Genomic DNA, 21993 nt, shown 5'->3' on the forward strand with positions numbered 1-21993 from the left:
GGGGTCTAATTTTTGCAGCTTTTCTCCTGAAATTTTCATTTAAGTAATAGTTTTTTACTTCCAGTGACTCTCTCGTTGATTTTTTCATTTTATCCTTTTGTTAATCAGTCAATACAACATATCCTCAAACTTTTCTGAAAAGAGAAAAGAGACTTAGAATTCAGTTAAGGTCCCTGTCTTTGCCCTTGATGGAAGAAATGTTCACATATTAAGGTACGGGGAAGTCATTCTGGCTTACACATAATTTGGCTTGAACATCATGCTAACTAAAACAGCCTGTCTTATGGCCTGTCAAACATACATCGTACATCTGCTTTAACCATTAAAGGAAAGAGTGTCGCTCATCCAGTTATACAGAGCGTTAAGCTGCAGTTCACCGCAGTCACCCACGACAGTGTGCCTTGAGGGGCATTCAGGCTGGGAAGAACAGAACGGAGCGTCCATTATTTGGATTTACAGGCTCTGGCTCCTACAAAGTTAAGATGCATATCTAAGGAAGAATCTCAGTGACCTCCGATTCTTGCATCTTCCCATACAAAGCAAAACACTAAAATCATTAACTTGAGACCTTTGTGATCATCAGTAATCTTTCACAGAGATGTATGCTTGACTACGGGTATTTCCCAGCTGAAAGAATTCAAGTGTATACTGGCTCTTCTCCTACCTCTTTGGAACCGTCCCCTCAAAGCTACTGAGAGGCTGTTTCCCAGACTATAGTCCTCAGTTTAGACTGAATAAAACTCTCTTTTATTCTTATTATAGATTGTTTATTTGTGTCAACAGCCTGAACTATCTCTGTTTCCTCTGGAGTCAATATTCCGTTTCATTTGGTCTTTTCCTTTATATTACTACATAAGGAAGAGTAATTAATAATACCTGTTATAACAATCCCCCAATTCTTAGTGCTTTAACCCTGCAGAAGTTGTGGGTTCTTTGTTTGTCTTGCTTAGTTTTCTCTTCACCTAAGGGCCAGTGCGTATCTTTCTGGGCAGGAGGCTCACCTGTACAGCTATTCTACGAGGGGTGACCCTGAGATCCAGGACATGGCTAACCAAAGCTTCTCACTGTTGCCACAACAGATGAGGTGGAAGAGCACATGTGGGAGATCCTGCGTTTGGGACCAAGCCTGGAAACGGCATATGTTTCTATTCACATTCCACTATTCAGAACTAGCGGTCTGGCTGCATCTAGATGCAAGGGGTGTGTGAAATGTAATTTTCCTGGACTCCCAAGAGGTTACTAAAATGGTTTGATGAATCTGTAGCATTGTCTTTGCCACAGCTGTTTTTCTTGAAAAACCAAATGTCTACTGATACTCAGTGGTCCAATCATGTTCATGAAATAAACATAAATTGCCTATAACTGACTACATTTCCTCTGATAGTGTGGCCTCTCTCCTGCATGAGAAGACTGCACACGCTCTGTGTGGGTGTGGCGTGTGGACTGCCAGCCTTTAAGGTAAGCGAGCTGGCAACCTCTTCTAGAAGCCATTGCCCCTCGTAGGTTGACAGTTTAATTCCTCTGAAAGGTATTTTTCCAGCTTCACGTTATAGACATTTTCCTTAAACACATTCATACGTGCAGAGGTCAGAAAGGAGAGGCTCTGACTCAGCAGGCATTGAACATGTAGTTCTTAAACCCATTGTCTTGCATTAAGTTCTTTCTCACGCTCTGACTCCATGCCTGTGGGTGTAAGGAACTCTGTCCACAGCTGCTGTAGCCCTGCCTCAGCTGCTGCTTTCTCCTTGAGCGGTGCTGAGCCGTGTCTCTACTCACTCTCATTCATATATCAATTTGGCTGGAGCCATCTTTGATCTTTCAGAAACTCATAAAATCTTGCTTTGCTAGTATTTTCCTTCCAGTGTTCAGCAATCATACTAATTTCTTCACTTTTATGCTCTTTACCAAAACTTATATTTCAATAGTTTGTTGCCTTTTTTGGGGGGACCAAAGGGAGATAAATGATTTTCTTCCAACTATCATCTTGAACTAAAAGCTCTGTGTTTTTCACTTTGCAATAAATGATTTTTCCATGCCTATATAACTATTTTCTGTATCATTAAATAGTCTCCTAAAACAAGTTATGATATGTGAAAAATATTTCATTTTATAGAATACTTCTATACAGGGATACTTCCTGTGAATTGTATCCCTCCCCTTTGAAGTCCCAAACAACTTTCTCTGGTCGAATATTTACCTTATTTCAGTATTGTTTTTGACAATTATAAACAACCCTGCAATTGACATTCTTGTACCTGGGATGTTAAATGTCTGATGATTTTCTTAGATCAAATTCCTTGAAGTGGACTCACTGACCCAAAGATCTTTTGCTTTTTGATGACTTTATGTATGTATACCAAATTGCCCTACTGAAATACCATACTGTCTTATAAGCCCATCAGCAGTAGGTCTTATCATTTAAAAAAATATTTGCCAATTTATTTTTACCGCTAGCACTTACTAACTGGGTGCCTTCATTTCCTCGACTGTAAGATATGGTCTAGGTATTAGAGTCTTGTAAAGGTTAAACAGATACTTCATACATGCCTATCACAATCTAAATATGCAGTAAATTTTGTTTAAAAAATAATGAATTATTAAGAAAATAAAAGAATCAGCTGCCTGCCTCTCAAAATCCTTATGAGGATTAAATGAAATAATATACGTAAAAATACACAGAAGTCACTGAGGGGGAGTGGATAATGTGACCCCCAAATATGCCACTTTGCCACGTGGATTGTTTTGGGCTGATGACAATCAAGGCCTAACAGACTCAGGAAGAGGTGTTTTGGTTTGTTTGTTTGACACCTCCCTTAAATGCCTAAAAGAATTTAGATAGAGGGCCTCTACCAGGAAGAGAGCTAATACCAGAGATAACTTTTTATATCAGAAAGACTTAGCTGCAGGGCATGGCAACCATCTGCTCTTCCCATCTTCCTGTGAATTGTATCCCTCCCCTTTGAAGTCCCCAAACCCCTCCCCCCTTCACCTTTGCTCAGGATGGCATATAAACCTCAGTTGCCTTACTGTCTTAGAGCCTCTTCTCTTTGGGCTTCCTGTATGTATGAAATTTATTTTTCTTTTTCCTGTGAATCTGTCTAATGCCAGTTTAATTGCTGGACCAGCCAAAGAACCGAGAATAGAAGAAGGGAAAAGATTTCCTCCCCTTCACGGTATACATGGAGTATTTAAATGGTAAGTATTATTGTTCTCTCTCCTTCTAATCCAGGCCTCTTGAATGCAAGGGTAATCTAAATCCCCAGGCCCTAGCTAGGACACAGGGAAAACAAGCACATCACGAGGAGAGCTTTGGGCAGGTGGTCTGATTGACCCATTACTGAAGATGATCAAAGAGACCAACAGAGGATTGGCCTTGGGGAATTTATTTCCCCTGGCCCAAGCATTCAGATTTCCTTTTAATTACAGACTTATTGGAACATCTGTGTGTGAGCAATTTATCCACAAGACTGTCATCTTCTGCTCCCTGTACACCACCCCTGTGGCTAAGTGATTTTCTGCTCAGCCCCATTCCCACCGAGTCTTTATATGAATACAACCCAGGTACGGAGAGGACACATTTCTGGTTCCCTCAAGAGCTCTGGGGGTTTTGATAACAAGTTGGCAGGAAGGAAGGGACAGAGCTTTGAAAAAAATAAAGAAGAAAGACCTAGCTTAATAAACATTGTGGGTATTTAAAGGGATAACCATGAATATGGAAAGGTGAATATTACAATTATTAGAAAGTTAGGTCCAATATATACACTACCAAACGTAAGGTAGATAGCTAGTGGGAAGCAGCCGCATAGCACAGGGAGATCAGCTCGGTGCTTTGTGACCGCCTGGAGGGGTGGGATAGGGAGGGTGGGAGGGAGGGAGATGCAAGAGGGAAGAGATACGGGAACATATGTATATGTATAACTGATTCACTTAGTTATAAAGCAGAAACTAACACACCATTGTAAAGCAATTATACTCCAATAAAGATGTAAAAATAAATAAATAAATAAATAAAATAAAATCACCCCCAGAAAAAAAAAGAAAGAAAGAAAGTTAGGTCCAGAAATTATAGGACAAAGAGAACTTGGGTTGAACAAGTGAAACGATTGTCCAGAGGTGCCTCTGCCTTGACTCTTTCTATAGATTTAGGATCTTTGGGATGAAATGCTGGCTACACAGAATATTTTATATTAGGAGCCTTGTTTTCTTCTCCCTCTGTTCTTCCTGTCCTGGAGTACACCCTCATCTGTTAAAAGCAGCCATTGTTTCACATCAACGTTCAGCTCTATAATACATTTGATTATGAATAATTGTCACTAGACCCACTCAAGCAGTCCTTGTGTCCTGCTTTGTGTCCTACATCTGTGCCCTGAAATCAACTCTGAGCACGGTCCATGTGTTGTCTTACGAAGTCAGTGAGCGAGGCAAGTGTGTAAAACAAGGATGTCCTGTCTGAGTCTATATCAATCAGGTTATGCATTCTTCTGCTGGTAAGAGATGTTAAATAATCGTGGCTTTAAAAACACCCAGTCTTTAAAAATTTGCATAAAAGGAGCCCAGAGTGAGGCAGTCTAGAGCTGGTAAAAAGGCTTTGAGGTGATTTTGGGCAAGATAGAATTTTCTCTTTCACATAAAAGCTTGAATGTAAGTAGTGCAGGGCGGTTGTAGAAGCTGCATGGTGAGCTAGGACCCAGAAGGACTTTTGGCTTTGTACTTCCTAGAGTACTGATAACCCAAGATTGAGTGAAAGACATCCCGCTGAGGTACCAAGAAGCAGAATAGAGGAAGGGGGAAAGAATGGACACACTGATTTCCTTTCAGGACTTTTAGTGAAAGCCACACACAACACTGGACCTTACATAACATGGCTTCTCTCTTGGGTGTGCGTGTGTGTGTTTTCCATATGGTGACACAGCCTTCTACTGTAGAGCTTGCCTCAGCTACTTCACCAAGGACCTGAGGGATGGTTTGGAGGAGAACGGGAGGAGGGAGACCCTATCACTAATATCTTACTGATTGCTTTATTCATCCATTAGCAGGACCACACCTCACCTTAACTTCTTACTTTTCAAAATCCTTAGGGAAGGATGGAGCTTTACTTCTCCAAAGACCACACCCTAGCAATGCAGGAATGCCTAGGTTACTCTAAACGTTCACTTTGCTTCCATCAAGCATTGGGTCATATCAAATGTCCTATTTATGTCTTTATGGGTAGAGAGGTATTACAAGTAAGTATGCTTCCAATACAGACAGATATTTTAATGAGTAAGGCTTCACAGACATACTCAGATACTATGCCCATTGTTTTTTTTACCATTGTGATCAAATGAAGTAATGACATCTTTAGGAGACTTCTAGCTTAAGGAAAAAAATAAAAGTGGAGGAAGGTTCTTTATCAAAGTGCATATCCCTAGGCCCTTTCTGAGCCCTGAGTAGATCTGCTACTGACTGCATCTTATGCCTCATTAAATCAGCTGGTAGTCCTCAGACAATGTTCCTAGAAATTTTGTTTTTTCTCCTTGGTGTAACCTTCACTGTATGTTTTTTCCTAAATTCCACATACGCACATAGTGGATATCTTCCATCTAGATTTGTGTGTGTGTATATATATGTGTATATGTGTGTTTGCTTGTCTTGTTTTATTATAACCAGCTCTTCAAGCAATTTGTTTCTCTTGCTATGTTCTTAGAATCTTGTTTTATTTCTAGAATCATAGACTCTACAATCATTCAAAGAGTAGGCGTGTATGTACTTAATAACCTTTTTTTAATGAACTGCATTTGCAGAGATATAAGGTCATCGAATCCAATCTTTCATCCACTGGCTGTAGGAGGTTCTGAGGGTATGTCCTGACCATCCAGCCTAGAGGGGAGCATGTTATCTACAACAATGTCCGGCACAGAGTACGCACTCAGTAACGTTTGTTACAATTATCATTATCTTTGTACGTGATTAAACTTACCTTGGAAATCTTTTCTTTCTCATGTTCCTTGATCCCGTCACAACTTTTCCTGTGAGTATATCTGGCTTTGCTTAGAGGCCCTTGTTTCGCAGAATCACCTGGGAATCCTGAAATTCTCAGTTTCTGTGAAATCCCCATTGTCTTTCAAATATCTGAAATGTATATGTTAACAGAAAACCCAATTTTGTGGTTCTTTTGTCTCCTCAACACTCTTGTGAAGAGGAAAATTTAAAAGAAATTTCATCTCTTGCCTCCGATCCTAGCGTTTTCTTGTTTCTCTCTCCATGGGGGAAGCAAAATCAACCACTCGCATTGCCATGGTTCTTCACCACCACGACGAGCTTCGGGAGACAGACTGCCTGGCTGGGTCTCTTGTCTCAACTACTTGCTAATCCTGTGACCGTGGGCAGAATCATCAAACTCATCTGTGCCTGGGCTTATCTGCAGAGAGGGGGCTGATAGCTGCAGCATAGGGTGTTTGTCAGGATCAAGCTGTTTCAACACTATGAACAGCACGCAAGGAAGAGTAAGCACTGGTAGATATTAGGGAGGGAGAAATGCATACCTCTCTGCACAGCAGCGACGTGAATCTGCTGCGCTCACTCTATGCTGGGGAGTAACGTAGTGCAGACAGTGAAACACAGGAGCTTTGCAGTCGGTCAGCTTTGCAGTAGGTGGAGCCCAGGTGTCGCCGGTGTGGTGTGAGCTGGGGCACGTGACTTAGTCCCTCCAAGCCTCAGTGCCCTCATTTGTTAACTGGGACAAATCCCAACCACCTGTCAGGATGGTGGAGCTTTACCTTAAGGGTGATAAGATGTGAAAACAACTCGATTGCACCTGGACACAGCAAATCTCAAAATACGTTCTCTGTTAGAAAAAAGAAATTGCCCATTCCTTATATCTCTTTAGTCCACTCATTTTTAAAACTTGTTTGGGGAATTTCTTTATCATTTATTTCCAACTGGCACATGAATTTTACTGTTATTTTTATAAGACACTTTTTAAAGTGACTCTTTACTTTCCTGAAACTTTTCCACACTGCTTGTCTCAACTTCCCTCAGTAAAAGATAACACGGTTATAATCTAGTACATACCTTTGAACACAGCAAGATTCTAAAGGGAGATCTCAATGAAGTTTTCTCACATCCTCTCACATCCACTGCTCTTTGTAATGTCATCAAAAATAGAGATATGGGAACATATGTATACGTATAACTGATTCACTTTGTTATAAAGCAGAAACTAACACACCATTGTAAAGCAATTATACCCCAATAAAGATGTTAAAAAAAATAAAAAAACATACCTGACCGGTCAAATAATTGTTGCTACTAATATGACTCATTACAAGTCTTGCATTTGGAATCTTAGGGTGTGTGTATGAAAGAAAGCGTGTGTGTGCGTGGTCTCTCCCCTCCTGAACTTGATTTTCCCGCTTTGAGACACCTTGCTCCAGGAATGACGGCAAGGAGACACCCTGGTTCTCATTATGACTTTCCCTGAATGGCTCTGCTTTTCGCTCCCTTCCCCAACTGTCTCCGTATCCCAATGAACCACACCCAGAGCTCAGGGCAGCACCCTTTCTCCTTGGCTGCTTTGACTTCGTTCTTATTAGCCATCCCGCTGGTAGCACCCAGTCTCGTCCGCGATGTGTTCATATTATGCAGTTGGTGTCTGCTCTGTTGCACATACTGTTTTTTTCCCTTAACGTTTTTCTAGATTCACAGCTTTGCCTATCGAGTCCTCCTCTTTCAATACTGTTCCTCCTACTTTTCTCTCCCACTGAGAGCTCCCCCAAACCAGCATTATAAGAGGTAGGGGGTGGGTGGGACTGACCTTACTTTGGGCCATTTCTACCACCCTTCCTCTGCTCCTCGTTATTTTAAGTCTTTCCCTTTTATGTCCACAGCCCTCCTGAAATCTATAGCTTAGCAACCTCTGCTGACCCATTTGAACATCCAAAGATGATTCAGTAACTGATTCATGTCCTGGCATTCATTAATGAGCACAGTCTATCTGTTGAGTGACCCCCCAAGAGCTTAGACCTCACACCACTTGGGCCAAACACTGAGTGTCTTCATCTTACCAGACAGTTCTTTCTCAACATGTTTTCTGTCAGCATTTCCATGTTCCACGTATTCCTCTCCCTCTCCTGGATCGTTCACTCACGCCATTCCTTCTCTGACTTTCACATATTTATCCCTCACTGGGCATCCAGACTTCCTGTCAACCTGAAGTACTCAGGCACCTTTTTTGATGTTGTTCTCAATAGGTTATTTATTATGACCTGAAGAAAAAAAAGATGGAGTTTGAGCCTAATGACTGTAATTCACTTAGTTACCTGCTCAAAAGTTTAGTGAGAGTTGGGCTCCTTCAGTTGTACTCAATACACATCACACAAATACATCTACCTCAAAAATACAACACTGACGATCAAACGAAGGCTTTCTTGACACTTCCCTCTCCTGCTTTATTTTCCCACAAATAACCATTACTATCAATCCGGTGTGCGTTTTTCCAGCCCTTTTTCTCTCTATACATTTGAATCTCTTATCAAAATAAGCTACACGAATGTCTAGTAGGTACCCAGTTACAACTGGTTGGATGAATGCACATGTAGATGTGTGTGTGTGTGTGTACACGAATCAACTGCTTTGCACATGGGATTGTCAATGTGTTTTGATATAAGTCATATTGCTTTATACATATTATTTGGCAGCCTTCTTTTTTTACTTAACAGCATATCTTGGGACTATTTCCACCACATATTGCTCTATTTTATTCAGCAATACTGCTGCATAGCATAGTATGTTATAGATATTTATTTGTCCATTACTATACTGATGGGTATTTACGTTTTTCCTATAGTTTGCCATTTATAAACAATGCTATCACATAAATCCTGACAGGATTTTCTGCCTACTTGTACATATATTTTTATGGAATTGTTTCTTTGAAGTGAATTGTTGAGTAACATGTTATGTGCATTTTTAATAAACGTTGCCAAATGGCCTTCCACAAAGACTGAGCTTACCTTCCAGCTGTGCGGGAGAGTCTGTATTTCCCCACATGCTCCCCAGCGTCGGATATTATCGATTCTTTTAAGTTTGCCAATCTGATGGGTGAAATGGTGTTTTACTTAAAAAAATTCACGTTTCACTGAACTTTAGTTAGATTAAGCATTTTTCATTATGTTTATTGCCCTTCTTCACTGCAAATCTATCCTTTAGACATTTCTAATTCTTTTTCTCCTGGTTTAGAGGAAGAGATCCCCCTCTCTTCGTGCCCCAGGGTTAATTTCCTCAGGCTTCCCTTGTTTCTCAATTAACTTCTCTCTTTAGCATCTTCAATTTTCCCATCTTCACAGATTTACTCCTCTTGGCTTTCAAACATAATCAGATACAATTATCTTGGGATAAGACTTTATTCAACTGTATCGTTCCCTTGAACTCCTGCCTTGTTCTCTGCACCCCTGTGCTCGACAGATGAATGCTTCACATCTGCTCCTCTAATCAATGATACCAGTGAGTTCACTCAGTCCTAATTTGGTTGACCTTGTTATGTCCTTTTAAATCCCATTGCCATCTCTCTCTCTCTCTTTTTTTAATTTATCTTACTTGGTTGTGCCGGGTCTTAGTTATGACAGGCGGGTTACTTTAGTTGCAGCTCGCAGGCTCCTTAGTTGCAGCAGGCGGGCTCCTGAGTTGTGGCAGGCAGGCTCCTTAGTTGTGGCAGGCAGGTTGCTTAGTTGAGGCTAGCTGGCTCCTTAATTGTGGCAGGTGGGCTCCTTTAGTTGCAGCTCGTGGGCTTCTTAGCTGCAGCTAGCTGGCTCCTTTGTTGTGGCAGGCGGGCTGCTTTAGTTGTGGCTCATGGGCTCCTTAGTTGCAGCATGCGAACTCTTAGTTGCAGCATGCATGTGGGATCTAGTTCCCTGACCAGGGATCGAACGCGGGCCCCCTGCATTGGAAGCGCGGAGTCTTATCCGCTGCGCCACCAGGGAAGTCCCCACCATCTCTTTTTGGTCAGCAGGTTCTCTTAGCTGCCAAGACACCTTCCCATTTTTCTTCTTACCTCTAGGATTACCTTCTTTCTTTCTCAAGCATTTTTTCCTTCTTTGCCAAAAAGCATGAATTTTTAGCCTTTCCTGTTTTTGGACCTTTGTGCTTTGCCTTCACCTGTTACTTTAGAAATCTTACCCATTCCCAAAATTTTAACTGTTATCTCCATGTAACTAACTCTCAAATCACTATCACTAATCCTGATGTCTCATTAAAAACCCAGTCTTTCACTTGTGCTTTTCCCCTTGAATTGGACCACTGTAACTTCAAGATCAGAGCACTAGGGCTTCCCTGGTGGTGCAGTGGTTGAGAGTCCGCCTGCCGATGCAGGGGACACGGGTTCGTGCCCCGGTCCGCGAAGGTCCCACGTGCCGCGGAGCAGCTGGGCCCGTGAGCCATGGCCGCTGAGCCTGCGCATCCGGAGCCTGTGCTCCACAACAGGAGAGGCCACAAGAGCGAGAGGCCCGCAGATCAGAGCACTGAATTACACTTATTATTCCCCTCTCTCCCAAACCAATCGTTGCGATTTTACCAATTTTTATAGGTAACAAGAGAAAGAAAAGATTATTTTCTAAGTAGCAGAATTCTCCCTCAGTAGAGATTTTTGTCTACTAGATACTTTGATGAGTCCCTTCCGGTGAAGGGGGCTAGGTGAGAGGGTAACATCTGAAAGGATCAAGCTTATATAAAAAGTGGTGGTCATGAAATTAATTTCCAAATGGGGCTGATCTGCTATTACACTTTTGTTTGCTGGATATTCTCTTCAAGAGCTGAATTGTTTGGGACGATTCAGGATGGAACAACTCAGGATGGGAGTGGCTGTGGAAAGAAAGGGAAGGGAAAAGGCAGCTAGCGTCCAGAATGGAAATTTGGCCAAAGAACAGACGTGTTTAGGAAGGATTTCATGAAGCTTTCCACTTGGTGTAGAATGACAGATTGACAATATTTTCCCTTCAGCACCCTAAAGATGTCGCTCTGCTGTCTTCTCACTTGTACTATTTTCATCAAGAAATCTTTTGTCTTCCTTGCTTTGTTCCACTGTATAAAATATGTCTTTATTGTCTGGCTGCTTTTAAGATCTTCTCTCTAACAATAGTTTTGAGCAATTTGATTGTGGTATTCTTTGGGGTGTGTGTGTGTGTTTGTGTTTGTGTGTGTTTCTTGTCCTTGTCAGACTTCTTGGATATGTGGATTTAAAATTTTATCAAATTTGGAAATTTTTCAGTCACGACTTCTTCAATTTTTTTTCTTTCTTCTCATCTCTTTCCTCTTCTTCTGGGACCCCAATTACATTAGGACACTTGAAGTTGTCCTATAACTCTGGATGGTCTATTTACTTTTCAAAAACTCTATTTCATCTCAGCTTGTTTTTAATGCTTTACCTTCAAGTTCATTAATATTTTCTTCTGCATTGTCTAATCTGCCATCAATCTCAGACAATGTATTTTTTTCATCTCAGACATTATAGTTTTCCTCTCTAGAAGTTTGATTTGAGGCTTTAAAAAATATCTTCTATGTCTCTACTTAACATGTTCAATCTTTCCTCTAGCGTCTTGGACATATGGGACACAGTTATAACAACCATTTTTATATCTTTATCTTCTAATTCTAGTATCTGTGTCAGTTCTGGGTTAGTTTTGATTAATTCATTATTTTTCTCATTATGAATTATATTTTTCTGCTTCCTTGCATGCCTGGTAATTTTTTATTGCATGCTACACATTGAATTTTACTTTTGTGTTGGAATTTTTATATTCCTATACATATTCTTGAGCTCTGTTTTAGAACTCTGTTTTAGAAGTTACTTGGACGCAATCTGATTTTTTTTATTGTCTGGCTTTAAACATTTGTTTGGTGGGTCGAGAGCAGCATGGAGTCTAGGGTTAATTATTTTCCACTCCTAAGTCAAAACACTTATAAGTTCTCTACCCGATGCCGCGTGAATTTTAAGTGTTTTTAGTTTGGCTGGTGAGTATATACAATATTCCTGGCCCAAAGTGAAATTCAGGTCCTGATTTTTTTAATCCTTTTGGGTAGTTATTTTCCCAGCTTCAGATAGTTTCCTCACATCTATGCTCTGATCAGTGCTCTGCTAAATACTAGAGGTGGACCCTCTGGAGAGGGTCTAATTTTTTTTAATTGGATGTCAGATATTTGAATTTTATGTTGCTACATTCTGGGATATTTGTACCTCTTTGAAAAATTCTGAACTTCGTTTTGCGACACAGTTAACTTCTATGGAAACAATTTGATATTTCCAAGTCTTGCTTTGAAGCTTTGTATGTTGTGTCTAGAATAGCCTTTAGTCTAAAGTTAACTTGCCTCCACTACTGAGGCAATACTCTTCTGAGAATTCTACTCAATGCTCTCAACTCTTGCTGGCGGAAACGTCATCTATTTCAAGCCCTATGTGAGCTCTGGGATGGTTCTGCGGATCGTTTCCAGTAGCATTTCCCTACCTGAAAGTAGTTTCCTTATATGCGTGTACTTATCAGAACAGCTAAGGAATCACTAAGAGCCTCTGCAGATTCTAGGGCTCTTTTTCTTTGCAGCTTTCCTCTCACTGCCCTGGAATTTTAGCCACTTTGGCCTCTTTAAACTCCGAACTTGAGTCTTCTCAACTCAGAGAGACAGAAAGGTTCTATTTTTCACCACTGCTACCTGAAATATTTCTCAAGATAGTAAGCTGGGGCCATCACAGGGTCGCCTCATTTGTTTCACTTCTCTCAGGGATCCTTGTCTTGTGCCACCTGTTGTCCAATTTCTAAAAACTATTATTTCATATATTTTGGATATTTAGTTGTTTTGAGTTGGAGGATAAGTCCAATCCCTGTTACTTTATCATAAATTCCTTCCATATATTGATATTTAAGCTTTAGGGAATTTTATTGTAACCGATCTTCTTGCATTATTTTCCACTCCCCCTAAACTAATCTTTCTCTGTTCTTCACTTATGTCCTGTACTTTTAGCCTCTGTACCTTCGCTTAATCCATTCCTCCCTTCCTGATTTTTGCTCTCATCTTTCTCAGCCTAAAACTCTATGCCAAACTCAGAGTCTGTCTCTTACATGAAAGTTACACTGATCATCGTAACTAGAAGTAATCTCTTTCTTGACCAAAGTTTTTTTTTTTTAATTAATTAATTTATTTATTTATTTTTGGCTGCATTGCGTCTTTGCTGCTGCGTGCGGGCTTTCTCTAGCTGCGGCGAGCGGGGTCTGCTCTTCATTGTGGTGCACGGGCTCTAGAGCAAAGGCTCAGTAGTTGTGGTGCACGGGCCTAGTTGCTCTGCGGCATGGGGGATCTTCCTGGACCAGGGCTTGAACCCGTGTCCCCTGCATTGGCAGGCGGATTCTTAACCACTGCGCCACCAGGGAAGTCCATTGACCAAAGTGTTTGGGCTCATCCTGCTTGGGTTTTGCCAAGCTTCTTGGTCTGTAGGTTGATATTAGTTTTCAAATCTGAACACTTTGGCTATTATGTTGAAAACTTTTTTTTCCTGCCGCCTCACCTCTTCTCTGTGTCAAAGATTCCAGTTATGTTAGGCTGCTTGATACTGTTCAAGAGGTTGCTAAGACTTTTTGCTTTTGTTCAGCCTTCTGCTACTCCCTTTTTTCTTTTTTTCTATTGTCCTGGTTTTATGTGTACTTTTCTCCTACAGTATCTGATCTAATGTTAAGCTTATGCAGGAACTGTTTCATTTCATATATTTTATTTGTGCTAAAAGTTCTATTTAATTCTTTTTAAAGTCTCTGTTTCCCTCCTCATGTTGTGTTTTCCTTTAAATCTTTGAACATATTTATGATAGCTATTTTAAAGTCTTACCTAACTTATCATTGCGTGACATTTCTGGGTCAGTTTCTGTTGACTGATGCTGCCACTGAGTGTGGTCACACTTTCCAGCTTCTTAGTATACCCAGTACTTTTTAACTGAATACTCGACATTATTGTAAGGCCAACTGGCCCGAGGCAGGCAATCAGACTCACAGGTTGAAACTGACCTGGAGACTTTCCGGACCACCCAGTTCCAGAAACTGACCTGGGGACTTTCCACCCGGTCCAGCCTTTCCGCCTTTCGAGGGGCGGGACTAACGGTCCGAAGACTGATGCAACCGGCACCGGATATTGCCAGGATACCCGAAGAGACCACCAAATAAGGAATAACCTGCGCCCTCCCGGATTAACCACACCCCTTTCCCTTCTTCCCCTATAAATTCTGCTCAAACCCTCGCGCGGGCGCGACTTCTCTGGCCCCTTTCTCTCGGACCAGTGAACCTCGCCCGGGAGCGTTCCCAAATAAAGCTTGTTTAAGCTCTCCCCCTTTCTTGGTGCCGTTCCTTACATTTGGTGCCGAAACCCGGGAGGGGTACCAAGCCCCGCGGGTTAGCGCGCGGGCCGCTCCTCCCCTCCCCCAGGAGACAACCAGGGAACCTCTACTCATCCACCCTATCCGGCAGAAAACGGGGTAAGTCCCCCTCCCTTGTTCCCTCCGACCCCCAGAGTCCCTGCCCACCGGACTCCCTGTCCTTAATCGCGGCCGCGTCAGGGACTCCTCCGTCCTCTCTCCGGGCCTCGGGCAACTGTGGAGACGTCCCAATCGCCTGACCGCCCTCCGACCTGCCGTGAATTGGAGACGGAGACCAGGGACGCCTCTCTCTCTCTCCATTCACTCAGGGACAGACTGGGGGTCATGGGAACCTCACAATCGAAACCAGATCCTAAGACGCCCCTGGGGTGTCTCCTAGCCAATTTTACAGCCCTCGGTTTCTCCCAAGATCTCCGTCGCCGACGGCTTATTTTCTGTTCCACTGTGGCCTGGCCACAGTATCCTCTAGACAATCAATCCAAATGGCCTCCTGAAGGGACTTTCGATTTTAACATCCTCCGTGATCTAGATAATTACTGCCGCAGGACGGGCAAATGGTCCGAGGTCGCCTATGTCCAGGCCTTCTGGTATTTACGCTCCCGTCCTTCCCTCTGCGTCGATTGTTCCACTTCCCAGATCCTTCTTGCCAAACAGACATCTCCTACATCCAAGCCCCTAACTTCCTTTGACGATGACCCCTCTCCACTAGCCGACCCTCCCGAATCTCTCGCCTCTCCCCGCTCCAGAACTCCTCTCCAACCTCCACCCTACCCTGAGATGGTCCCTCCTCCTCCGGAACCCGCCCCGGCCCCTCCAACCGCTCCCCCGCCTCCCTCAACGGTTTCTCCTCCCATGCCCCTTGCTTCGCCAGTTAGTGCACATACACGCTCTCACGACTCCCAAGATCCAAATTTCCTCTGCCCTCTGAGGGAGGTGGCAGGAGCGGAAGGATTAGTTAGAGTTCATGTTCCCTTTTCCCTCCAAGATCTCTCTCAAATAGAAAAGCGATTAGGCTCCTTTTCTGCCGACTCTTCCCGCTACATCAAAGAATTTCGCTACCTCTCTCAAGCTTACGATCTAACCTGGCACGATATCTTTGTGATCCTATCTTCTACTCTAACCCCTTACGAGAGGGAAAGAATTCAGACTGCTGCCCGCAACCATGCAGATCAGGTTCACCTTACCGACAACTCCATGCCTGTCGGAGCGACTGCCGTACCCGGCACCGATCCAGGCTGGACTTATCAAGATGGCCGTCGTAAACGCGACCTCATGATCCAATGCCTCCTGGCTGGCATGCAGGCTGCCGCTCATAAGGTAGTCAATTTTGAAAAACTAAAAGAGATAACCCAAGAACCTAACGAAAATCCAGCTATCTTTCTCAATCGCCTTACAGAGGCGTTAACTCTCTACACCCGGCTGGATCCCGACACCCCGGCAGGGGCAGCGGTCCTAGCCACCCATTTTATCACCCAATCAGCCCCGGACATCCGAAAGAAATTAAAACAGGCAGAAGACAGCCCTCAGACCCCTATTCGAGATCTGGTAAAAATGGCCTTTAAAGTCTACAATGGCCGTGAGGATTTGGCAGAATCCAGCCGACAGGCTCGGATGCACCAGAAGGTGGCCCTCCAAACCCAAGCTCTTGTAGCCGCCCTAAGGCCGGCCATCTCCCATGAATCACAGCGTCCATGGGGTCCGCAAAGGGCAACCCCGCCAGGGGCCTGCTTCAAATGCGGGAAAGAAGACCACTGGGCTCGCCAGTGTCCCAATCCCCGACCTCCTTCTAAGCCCTGTCCCAGCTGCGGGCTAATGGGCCACTGGAAGAGTGAGTGCCCTACGACTGGCCCTCTCTCAGCGTCTCCACGCGGGAGGCAGGCCGACCCAACGGCATTACCACTCGAACTGCTGGGATTGGCTGACGACTGACGGCGCCCGGACTCGAAGACCCCCATCACCCTCGCCGAGTCCAGGGTAACGCTACAGGGAGCGGGTAAGTCCATCTCATTTCTGGTGGACACGGGGGCTACCTATTCGGTCCTGCCTACCTATTCCGGCCCAGTTTCTCCTTCCCAGATCTCAGTCATGGGTATTGATGGCAAACCATCCTTCCCACTCCAGACCGGTCCACTCCCATGTCATATTAAAGGACTCCTTCTTAATCATACCATCCTGCCCAGTTCCCTTGCTAGGCCGAGATGTCCTTTTCCACTTAGGGGCCTCCCTCCAGCTGGTTAGACTTGACCCTAAGGTCCCCTCCTCCCAACTCCTGCTTCCTCTTCTCGGCCTGTCTCTAGAACCCTTCTCCTCCTATTCTCCTCTTCCAATCACACCGAACCCAGTCAATCCCCAAGTTTGGGATACTTCTAAGCCCATAATAGCAATACACCATTCCCCCATCCTCATCCGCCTAAAGGACCCCTCCAAATTTCCATCAAGGCCCCAATTTCCCATCTCTGAGACTCACCTTAGGGGCCTACAACCTATTATCACCAGACTCCTAAACCAGGGACTCCTTATCCCCACGGACTCTCCCTGCAACACCCCCATCCTGCCTGTCCACAAGGCCTCTGGGGATTGTCGCCTGGTCCAGGACCTCCGACTAATCAATGAGGCCATAATTCCTCTCCACCCAGTAGTACCAAACCCATACACCTTGCTCTCCCATATCCCCCATCCACAGCCCACTTTACGGTTCTGGATCTCAAAGATGCCTTTTTCACTATCCTCCTACATCCCGACTCCTATTTCCTCTTTGCCTTTACCTGGACGGAGCCGGATACTCATACGTCCAGTCAGCTCACCGGGACAGTTCTTCCCCAGGGCTTCCGCGACAGTCCTCACCTCTTCGGTCAGGCGCTGGCACGGGACCTCACTTCCTGCTCCCTTACCCCCAGCACACTCCTTCAATATGTAGATGACCTCCGCCTTTGTAGCCCGTCTCTCAGCCTCTCAAGACAACATACTGCAGATCTCCTCAATTACCTTGGCCCTCGCGCTTATCGGGTCTCCCCAGCCAAGGCTCAGTTATCTGTATCTTCTGTAACCTCCCTGGGGCTCCACCTTACCCCTACCACAAACGGTCTAACAGCCGACCGCACCCGGATTATCCGTGAACTCCAGCCTCCGGAAACAGCGGAACAAATTCTCTCCTTTCTGGGCCTCGTAGGATTTTTCCGGCACTGGATCCCTAACTTTGCTCTCCTCGCTAAACCCTTATATCTAGCTGCTAAAGAAACCCCTCAAGGACCCCTCACCTCTCCTTCCGCCGTTCGACAGGCCTTTCTCACCCTCCGTAACGCTCTGATATCTTCTCCTCCCCTTTCTCTGCCCAACCCAAACAGACCTTTTCACCTTTTTGTGGATGAACGGGCCGGAATAGCCACTGGACTCCTTGCCCAGCCTGTAGGGCCTTCCTACCGCCCCGTGGCTTACCTCTCCAAACAGCTAGACCCAACCTTTCGGGGATGGCAACCATGCCTTCGGGCCCTAGCAGCCGCCGAACTGACCAAACAAACACTCAAACTGACTCTGGCCCACCCACTAACCGTGTTTTTCTCCCACCGGCTGGCCGACCTCCTAGGCCGCAAGTCTCTCTCCCTCCTGGGCCCCTCCCGCATCCAGGAGTTCCACCTGCTGTTAATTGAAAACCCTGCTATCTCCCTCGACCTCTCCCCCCCGCCTAAACCCGGCCTCCCTCTTGCCTATCTCCGACACCGGGACCTCCCCTTCCCACTCCTGCCCCCAAGTTGTAGAGGCCCTCAGCCCGCCGAGAGAGAGACTCTTTGACACCCCTCTTTCAAAACCGGACCGCACCCTCTTCGTAGCATGCTTGCTCCCTGTTTTCTTAGGGTCCATTGCAGGCGCATGGAGGAAGTCTCTCGGGTGGCCACAAACCAAATGCTCCTCGGTCCTTACACCTTGCTTCCTACAGAACCCCCCACTGGTCTCCCTTAAGCCTCGGACCTCTGGTCGCCCGACTCCCCATTCGACGCCCCCATTCAGCAAGAAGTAGCCAGAGATCAGAACGCCGCCCCATTACACCAAAGATGTCGGGATGTAAGGCCAACTGGCCCGAGGCAGGGGAACGCAATCAGACTCACAGGTTGAAACTGACCTGGAGACTTTCCGGACCACCCAGTTCCAGAAACTGACCTGGAGACTTTCCGGACCACCCAGTTACAGGAACTGACCTGGGGACTTTCCACCCGGCCCAGCCTTCCCGCCTTTCGAGGGGCGGGACTAATGGTCCCAAGACTGATGCAACCGGCACCAGATATTGCCACGATACCCAAAGAGACCACCAAATAAGGAATAACCTGCGCCCTCCCGGATTCACCACACCCCTTTCCCTTCTTCCCCTATAAATTCTGCCCAAACCCTCGCCCGGGCGTGACTTCTCTGGCCCCTTTCTGTTGGGCCAGGGGCCCGGGAGCGTTCCCAAATAAAGCCTGTTTAAGCTCTCCCCCGTTTCTTGGTGCCATTCCTTACAATTTTGAATGTTTTCGTTTTTATTGTCTGGATCTTGTTTTCTTCGTTCAGTGTGGAGCCTCGTTCCAGCAGGCCATGAATTTACTTGCAGATCAGCTTGTCTGCTTGTTCATTTCAAGGGTTTTTCTAAGCTTTGTTAGGTTTAAGGTAGAGTAGAGCCGTATTCCAGGACTAGTTGAATCCTACTCTACGGGCTTGGGGTCTCAACTGAATGCACTGGGAATTCAAAAACATCTATTCTGGGGCTTCCCTGGTGGCACAGTGGTTAAGAATCTGCCTACCAATGCAAGGGACACAGGTTCGAGCCGTGGCCCGGGAAGATCCCACATGCCGCAGAGCAACAAAGTCCGTGCGCAACATCTACTGAGCCTGCGCTCTAGAGCCTGCAAGCCACAACTACTGAGCCCACGAGCCACAACTACTGAAGCCTGTGCGCCTAGAACCCATGCTCCGCAACAAGAGAAGCCACCGCAATGAGAAGCCTGTGCACTGCAACAAAGAGTAGCCCCCGCTCACCACAACTAGAGGAAGACCAAGCACAGCAATGAAGACCCAATGCAGCCAAAAATAAATAAATAAATTTAAAAAAAGAAAAAAAAAATCTATTCTGGTTGGACACAGCTTGCACATCTCTCAGCCTTGGGCAAGCTCTAGTAATTCCTCACCCTGTATTTCACCAGTAGTTAATTCCCCAGGAGGTATTCTTTGCCTGGCCTCATGGAGTTTCACCCTAGTCACACACAGCTTAGTATTCAGCCAAAGACTCAAGGAGCCCCTTCTGTAGATTTCTGGGGCTCTTTTCCTCCTCTCTGAGCTGTCTCCTCAGCTCAGTAGGATTTCAAGATTTGCTGTGCTCTGTCTGGGTTCCTTCTCCTGGCAAAGCAGCCCAAAAAGTACCAAGCAGAAAACTGGAATGACTACAGAGCTCACTTCGTTTGTTTCCCTGTCTTATACATCACAGTCTTGTACTAGCTATCGTCTAATATCAGAAAACAATTGTCTCATGTATATTATCCGGTTTTCTAGTTCTTTATAGTTGGAGGGTATAATGGGTTGAATTGTGTCCTCCTCAGAAAAGATATGAAGTCCTAACCCCCAGTACTTCAGAATGTGAACTTATTTGGGAGTAGATTCATTGCAGATGGGATTAAGATGAAGTTAAGATGTTAAGAAGTTAAGAAGTTAAGATGAAGTCATACTGGCAGAGTGTGGGCTGCCTGAGTACTAAGTACTGTAGTGTCATTATAAGAAGACAGCCATATGAAGACAGACACACACGGGGAGAACACCATGTGATGATGAAAGCAGAGACTGGAGTCATGCAGCTACAAACCAAGGAAGGCCAAAGATTGCCGGCAAACCACCAGCAGCCAGGAACAGGCAAGAAAGGATTCCCCTCCAGATTTCAGAGGGAGCACGGCCCTACTGTCACCTTAGTTTTGGACTTCCGGACTCCAAAAGCTGTGAGACAGTAAATTTCTGTTTTTTGAAGCCACACGGTTTGTGGTACTTTGTTACAGCAGCTCAAGGAAACTAATACAGAGGACTAGGTGGATACCTGTTTCTCCATCAGAACTGGAAGCAGAAGTTTCCAAACTCTTTTAACCTTTCCTATCTGGATGGCTTTCCACCCCTTACTTTCCTCACCAGATAATAGTTACTGGAAGACAAGTATCACAGCTTATTTATTTCTGTATTTTCCACAGCACCTATTTAACCTTGAATTTAATATGCATTGGGTATGAAATTTATGGCTTCAAACATGGGTGGGTAAAATAATTTTATTTTCTATAATGAAAATAACTTTATATCTAAGTCCCCTTTCCTTTGGGTACATGTGGTTGACTCAGGATTTTCTCAGGCAGTTCATGGTTTTCCTCTTACCCCTTTCCTCCTGATGGTATCTAAGTTCTGGGGCGCTTACCAAGTATCAAGGCACCATCGGAGGGTACTTCAGTCCTTGTATATCTTTTCTTCAGAATTCTCATTCATACAGGTTTTCAGCATCTGGCCCCACTGGTAACTGCTGCCTTTTTAGTGTGTATCTGTTCTTCAGTCCCTGTTGATCCATGCAGGGTGCTCTATAGATTCCATGTCTCAACAAGGAGGCCTCTTCGGGCTTGATTTCTTCTCTCAGTTCATCTGTTTTCACATGAATGAGAAAGTGGCTTCTCCTGGTTATCCTGCGTTCCCTGGGGATTCTTGGAGACTACCTTGGGTCCCTCTGTCAAGAAACATTTGAGAGCCATGTACTGGTTTCCGTTGCTGCTGTAATGAATCGCTACAAACATAGTGGCTTGAGACAGCACACACACGTATTATCTTACAGTTCTATATAGTTCAGAAGCTTGACACAGGTTTCACTGAGGTAAAATCGAGGTGTCAGCTGGGCTGTGTACCTTTCTGGAGGTTCTTGGAGAGGATCCCTTGCTTTGCCTTATGCAGCTTCTAGAGGCCATCTGCATTCCTTGGCTTATGGCCCCCTTTATCTTCAAAGCCAGAAACATAGCCCCTCTCTCTCTCTCTCTCTCTTTTTTTTTTTTTTGATATTTATTTATTTAGGCTGTGCTAGGTCTTAGTTGTGGCATGCATGCGGGATCTAGTTCCCCAACCAGGGATCAAACCTGGGCCCCCTGCATTGGGAGTGCAGAGTCTTACCCACTGGAGCACCAGGGAAGTCCCTAGCCTCTCTGACTCTGCTTGCATCGCTACATCTCTTTCTCTCACTCTCTTCTACTTTCCTCTTCCACGTTTAAGGATGCCTGTGATTACATTGGGCACACCTGGATAATCCAAGATAATTCTCCTATTTTAAGCTCAGTTGATTAGAAACCTTAATTCCAACTTCAACGTGAATTCCACTTCACTGTGTAACCCCACGTATTCACAGGTTCTGGGGAATAGGATGTCGGCATCTTTTGGAGGCGTTATCCTCTTACCACAAGCCGTTTCTACTTATGGATCTCTGGTGTGGCAAATAGGTCCCAGGGTCTTGTTTTCCCCACCCTGGAAATTAGCACAATTCTCTGCCCTCCGAACTTCTGAGCTTCCGATTCTGCCCTCCCCGCCTCTCCCCCATCTCTTTCCTTGATCAAGATGTAGCCAGGCAGGGGCAGGAT

The 21993-nt window shown here is 44.9% G+C and overlaps 1 long non-coding RNA gene across 1 annotated transcript; it reads right to left on the minus strand.

The window, feature by feature from the left end:
- Nucleotides 1-6211: 6211 nt before the first annotated feature.
- Nucleotides 6212-14097, minus strand: LOC125965374 (uncharacterized). Its single transcript, XR_007479164.1, has 3 exons — nt 14057-14097; nt 8046-8246; nt 6212-6758 (listed from the first exon to the last, which is right to left on the minus strand). It is a non-coding gene; the product is annotated as an uncharacterized LOC125965374 (long non-coding RNA).
- Between the last annotated feature and the right edge of the window lie 7896 nt (nt 14098-21993).

The sequence above is a fragment of the Orcinus orca genome, chromosome 9 (assembly GCF_937001465.1).
Source record: "Orcinus orca chromosome 9, mOrcOrc1.1, whole genome shotgun sequence".
NCBI classification, from domain to species: Eukaryota; Metazoa; Chordata; class Mammalia; order Artiodactyla; family Delphinidae; genus Orcinus; species Orcinus orca.